The sequence below is a fragment of the Ursus arctos genome, unplaced genomic scaffold (genome assembly GCF_023065955.2).
Source record: "Ursus arctos isolate Adak ecotype North America unplaced genomic scaffold, UrsArc2.0 scaffold_5, whole genome shotgun sequence".
Taxonomy (NCBI): Eukaryota; Metazoa; Chordata; class Mammalia; order Carnivora; family Ursidae; genus Ursus; species Ursus arctos.
The window spans coordinates 60,824,036-60,830,698 of record NW_026623067.1 but is presented as its reverse complement, the minus strand read 5'-3'; positions in this window follow the sequence as shown (position 1 = coordinate 60,830,698).

Below are 6,663 nucleotides of genomic sequence, written 5' to 3'. Positions count from 1 at the left end.
ACTAAAAAAAGAAACCAGTTAGAATATTTGAGACAAGTGGAAATTTGAACGCTGACAGGGTGCTCGTTATAAGAAATTGCCTTTTGTAAGGCATGATTTTTAAATTATCTTTTAGAGCACTGAAACATTTATAAGTGAAATAAAATGACTTCCAGGATTGGCTTCAGAATAAATGAGATGGGGAGGTGAATGGAGTAGAATTTAACAATAGTTAATGGTTGTTAGGACTGAGTGATGGACACATGGCACTTCCTTAAACAATACACCATCTGTGAGGGTACAAAATCCTCCATAATTAAGTTTTTAAGAAGTAAAAAGACAAGAAAAAAGAATTCTAGTTTTAATTAACACCCATTATTGAAAAATACTGTTTTCCTCGTTGCCCTGCAATTTTTTTTTTAACCACAAATTCTGATAAAGCAGTTATACTTTTAACAAAGTCTCCCATCTACAAAAATCTTTGGAGGGAAAATCTGTCAACGATAAGAACAAGACACAGCCCCCTCCAGGTGCCCAAGTGGCTTCTGAAAGAACTCAGAACACAAGGCTTGGCTACAACTGCTTTCTCCTGATTAAGTAATTAAGTCTACCCAGTGCTACATAGAAGCTATAATTAAACTCTTTTGTGTACTGAAGTCATTCACCCCAGGCTACACGGTGAAACTGGGGTGAGGAACTTGGAACTGAGCCAAGTTGCAGCAAAGTTGAGAATTAATCCTTCATCTGCAGGTGAGCTGGCCAGGGCCCAGGCTCTGAGTCCAAGCTCTTAGGTATCAGCTGTGGTGACCAAGACCACGCTCTCACATTCTCCATAAAAGAATGATAGAAAACTTTCCAGAATAAATGACATTTGAAAGAGAACAGAAATTTTCTGCAGCCCACCCGGAAAAGCAATTTAGATTTCCTCTCAGAGATAATACAAAGAGAAATGGGACCAAATTCCACACACACACACCCCCTCCCCCGCCAGAACCTTTCAAAGGTCACTGCCTTATTGGTGAGAAGGAGTGGGAGGAACATATAAAGTAAATAAAGGAGGAAAGACACAGCTTCATTTCTTCCAAGACGCTCAGTTTGGCCAATATTTAAGACTGGGAAAAAGGTGTTTACAGCAGAGCGGGTAAATAGACACTCACACACTGTTGACGAGTGTAAATTGACGCAACATCTCCAGAGGATAATTTATCGTGATCAAAATTACACATACCCTTTGACCAAGAAATTCTATTTCAAAAAAAAAATTATATTTCTAGTAATACAGTATATCCAAAGACGCTCCACCCTCAACAGTTCCCTCTCTCCTGAATCACACTCATTAGCATATTCTAAAGATAACAGAATCGCTCTCATTGCTTGCCCTGTCCCACAGCCTCCGCTCCCTTTTGCAATTAAACTTGCTATACGAGATCCTCTGTCATGACTGTGTCCATTTCCGTACGTCTCCTTCTTTCTTGAACACACCCGTTGTGGCTTCCTATTCCCACCATGTGATTCCCAGCGCCTGGGGATCTCGTCAAGGTCACCAGTGCTCTCCATGCAGTAAGATGCACTGGGTCACTTCTCTGTTCTTATCTTTTATTCCACGTCGTTCACCACTCTCTCCTGGACATCCTCCGCTTCCCTTCTTTGGACTTTCTTCCTTCCCCAGTGACCAGTCCTGTTCAGTCTCTTTAACTGGTTCTTTTTCTGCTCAAAAGCCAAGTGCCAGGGGCGCCTGGCTGGCTCAGTCAGTACAGCATGTGACTCTTGATCTTGAGGTTGTGAGTTCAAGCCCCATGTTGGGTGTAGAGATTACTTAAAAATAAAATCTTTTGTAAAAGGTGCAGCAGCCCTTTTTGCCCACCGGTTCTGTCCCCATACTTTAATAAAATCACCTTTTTGTGTGTGTGCACACACACGCACACAAATCTCAGAAGAAAAAAAAAAAGAGGTAAGTGCCAAAGTCCTCCAACTTAAGCCATTTCTCTATATTCTCTCCCCTAGGGCATCTCGCCAAGTCCTTTGCTTTAAAAAGCTAGTGGGGTGGATGGCTGGCTTAGTTGGTAGAGTGTGCGACTCCTGATGTTAGGGTCATGAGTTCGAGCCCCACTTTGGGAGTAGAGCTTAAATAAAGAAAAGAGAAATAAAAATGCTAATGATATGGCAAAGACTCAAACGTTTATCTCCAGCCCTGATTAAAAGAAAAAAAAAATCCAGATTCAGATATCCAAATGTCCTACTCAATAGTTCTAGATGGCTGTGTTAACAGGTATCTCAAACTCAAGATGCCATGGCTGGGGCGCCTGGGTGGCTCAGTTGGTTAAGTGTCTGCCTTTGGCTCAGGTCATGATCCCAGGGTCCTGGAATCGAGTGCCGCATCAGGCTCCCAGCATCAGACTCCCTGCTCAGTGGGGGGTGTTCTCCCTCTGCCTCTGGCCCTCCCCCCTCTCATGTTCTCTTGCATGCTCTCAAATAAATAAATATCTTTATTTAAAAAAGAAAAGATGCCACGGCCAAATAGTACTCTTGACTTTCACCCCCCAACTTGCTTACTCCTAATTATTTCACCGTCATCCATCAAGAAAAAATCTAGGCATGGTCTTCAATTCCTCAATTCTTTTCCTCACAACCGTCAACTTTTCATCTAAAACAGTCCAAATTAAGTTCCCGTCTCTCCATCTCTATCTTCACCCTAATTCAAGCCAACATCATCTCTTGGTTGGATTGCTGGAATTTCCTCACTGTTTTTATTTCCCCTCTTGCCCTTCTATGATCCATGTTCTATAGTAACTTTTCAAATTACCAGTAAAACAACCCTCTGGCACCCTACCTTGAATCAAAGTCAAACTCCTTACTCCCTTCCAAACCCTTTCAATGATCTCGCGCCTGCCTCTCTCCAAACTACCAGATCACATTCTCTTCTCCCCCTCACCCACCCGCATAAAGCCCTTGCTTGGGATCCTCTCATGGCTGGCTCTTTCTCGTCCTAATGTTGCAACTTAAGTTTCACCTCCTTAGAAACTGTCCCTGACCTCCTAATACAAAATTCTCTTAGCATTTAGCATCTCCTAGAATTTGCCAGTATTAGATATTTTTCTTAATTTCAAGCTCTCTCCAATTAAAAAGTGCACTCCATAGGAAAACGGTTCGTACCTATTTTGTTCTCCACAGTATCCTTCACTGCCCTGAACATGACTTGGCACACAGTGCACAGAAGACTATTGAACGAACAAGTATTCGAAAATATAGAAAGATATTCAAAGATCGCTTGCATAGCAATACAAGTATAGCAAAGAAACCGGAAACTACTGAAAAGCTAGAGGATTCCTTACAGTATAGGTATACAACAGTACAACTATTTAAAATAATGAAGTCAGGGGCACCTGGCTGGCTCAGTCAGAGATCATTTTGCTTAATCTCAAGGTCATGAGTTCAAGCCCCATGTTGGGCATGGAGCCTACCTAAACAAACAAAACCTAAAATAGTGAGGTCGATCTATAAATGCTGATATGGAAATAACGTCCAAGATGTGTTTAGATACACAGTGTGGTAGCCAGCCTCCAGGATGGCTCCCGATGGTCCTTGCCTGCTGGTAATTATGCTTTTATGTGGTCACCTTCTACATCGAACTGGAGCCAGTCTGTGTGACAGAGTATGCTGCCGAAGATTGTGTGTGGTTTCTGAGGCTAGGTTCTAAAAGACATTGCAGCTTCCCACTCGTTCTCTTGGAGCACTCGTTTTGGGGGAAGCCAATCTTCGTGTTATATGGTCATTCAAGCAGACCTGTGGGCAGGTGCACATGGAGAGGAATGGAGACTTCCCACCAAAAGCTGGCATCAACTTGTGAGCTCTGTGAGGGAACCACACTGGAAGCCGATTCTCTAACCCCAGTTAAGCCTTCTAATGACGGTAGCCTCATGAGATCCCAAGCCAGAACCTTCTGGCTAACTACTCCTGAATTCATGACCCGCAGAAACTGTGCATATTTAGTAAATTTTTATTGTTTTAAGCCTCTAAGTTTTGGGTAAGTTACTTTATATATACTTACACACACACACACACATACTATATATATATATATATTTATATATATATATACATACTTAATATATAGTATAATAAAACTCTTTTACTTAAAAATCATATTGGTATGCATGCTTATACATGTACACAAAGGGAGTAACTGGGTTCTGATAAAGTGGGTAGGGAGGGAATATGCGCTGTATCCTTTTATATTCTCATATTTACTTACTAGACCACTTACTACTTTTACAATTTTTACAAGTTTACTTTTTAAAATGTTTAAGCAAGGGGCACCTGGGTGGCTCAGTTGGTTGAGCGTCTGACTCTTGGTTTCGGCTCAGGTCATGATCTCACAGTTGTAGGATCGAGCCCCACGTCAGGCTCTATGCTCGGTATGGAATCTGCTTCAGATTCTTTCTCCCTCTCCCTTAGCCCCTCCCCACTCACGCTTTCTCTCGAATAAATAAAATCTTAAAAGGAAAATATTTGAGCAAAACAGTGTTCAGAGGGATAAACCATAATGATGGCCTTTCCCAAGCCTTCTTGTCTTTCATGTTTTCCTTGACTTTCTCCGACTCTCAAGATCTGATTTTGGAATAGGCTGATACTCTTTAAAGGCTTTCCGGTAGCCCAAGTACTGGAGGACTGGTGTTGTGTTTAGTATCACTGCATTTCACTGAGAACATCGACCCGTGACTACTGCTAACACAGGAATCCTCACGTGATTATTCGCATGTAATAAGCAATAATGTTGCAGTAACTGTTTGTGGCATGGAGAAACAAACCATTCACACTGCTGCTGGGTGCTGACGGCTTCCCTGGAGCTCACCCTGGAGCCTGCAGGCGGGGACAGTGGTTTCTGCAGGAGGGGATGGCTCACAACTCTAGTTGTGCCTCATTTCTCACCAATAAAGACAGAGCCTGGGAAATATTCCTCCAGATGACCAACTGGTTGGGGCAAGAGTAGCTCACACCCGAGCCAGCTCAGACTCTCCTTCATAAAGACAGGTGTGGTATGAGTGACTCCTATCACTTCCATTTAGAGAGAGACACCATCTCAGTGAAGTCCCTAGGCTTAAAAAAAATGTGGGACTTGATCTGTCAGCGTCTGTTTTTTTCTTTCAGAACTGGGGCTGGATGACACATGCCTCTGACTACTGGAATCAGGAACTTCTCTCGTAAAGAACACATCCCAACTCTGCAGCGCAGAAACCTAATTTTAATCAGTGAGACTGGGGGGGGCGGGGACGCACTTTACCTTTGATTCTGTAGCATAGTCCAATCCTCCCAAGGGCCTCCAGTGAGTTCCAATTCCAGGAAGAAACTGTAATCATTCAACTATGCATACTGATGAGATTACAGCCCCAGGATTTATGAGATCTTGATAACCAGGAAATTAGTCTGAAACTGCTGCTACAAACAGAAGTGACACCCCGGAAATATCCACAAAACAACTCCCAACCAGGCGGTTTAGCGTTAGTGCCGGCACAAATCCACATTCGCGTTCAAATTAAGAAGGCCCTCTCTTGAGTGGAGCCAGTGGAGTGCAAAATATTCAAATTTGCAGATCACCTTAAAAAATTTGGACCCCACTGGTGCCTGGGTGGGCCAGTCAGTTAAGGGTCCAACTCTTGGTTTCGACTCAGGTCGTGGTCTCATGGGCCATGGGATGGAGCTCTGTGCCCAGGGGGAGTCTGCTTCCGGATGCTTTCTCCCTCTCCCTCTGCCCCTCCCCCCGCTTGCTCGCAAGCACGTGCACACTCTCTCTCAAATAAATCAGTCAATCTTAAAAAGGAAAAGTTTGATGAAAAATGAGCCAACATCAACAACAACAACCCTCTTCCTCAGGGAACTAAATGATGATGATCCATACACGGACTACGACCTGGTCACTAAAAATGGGGAAGGGGCCCCTGGGTGACTCAGTTGGTTAAGCATCCGACTCTTGATTTCAGCTCAGGTCATGATCTCAGGATTCTGAGACTGAGCCCCGAGTGGGGCTCTGCACTCAGTGAAAGTCTGCTTAAGATTCTCTCTCTCCCTCTGCCCCTCCCCCAACTTTTGCATGCTCTTTCTCTAAAATAAATAAAATCTTTAAAAAAACATTTAAAAAATAATGAAGAAGATCCACATTAATGGATTTATAAGTTAACATATGTGTGTACATGTATATATTCATGTATTTATCTCGAGAGTATAATATACGTATATATTTTATAGATAAGTTATTATAAAAATTTGTTTCCTTTGGGAGATGAGAACGGGCATAGGTAGGAAAGAAAATTTTCATGTCATATGTTCTTGTTCAGTTTAATATACCAGCATTTATAAAATGCTGTATTATAAAAAAACCAGTATTATAAAAATGACTAATGAAGAAATGGCAAATACCAAAGTAAGTTTTTTCACTGGATCAGTCCATACACCACCTGCAGGGCCCCTGTGAGCCATCTGCTTCTGCCTCCTTTTCTTCTGTGCCCACCATCTTTTGCTTTCTTACCTGTAAAATGAAGACAACCTAAGCCTGCTATGAGACTCAAAGCAGAGAGTGAGGGGAAGGCAAGGTATAAACTGGCACTGAAGGGGAAAGGGGGTGGAGCAGAAAGGAAATCTCATTAGTCAGAGAGTAACAGTCGCAGTGCTCCGTGATATTTATGAGTG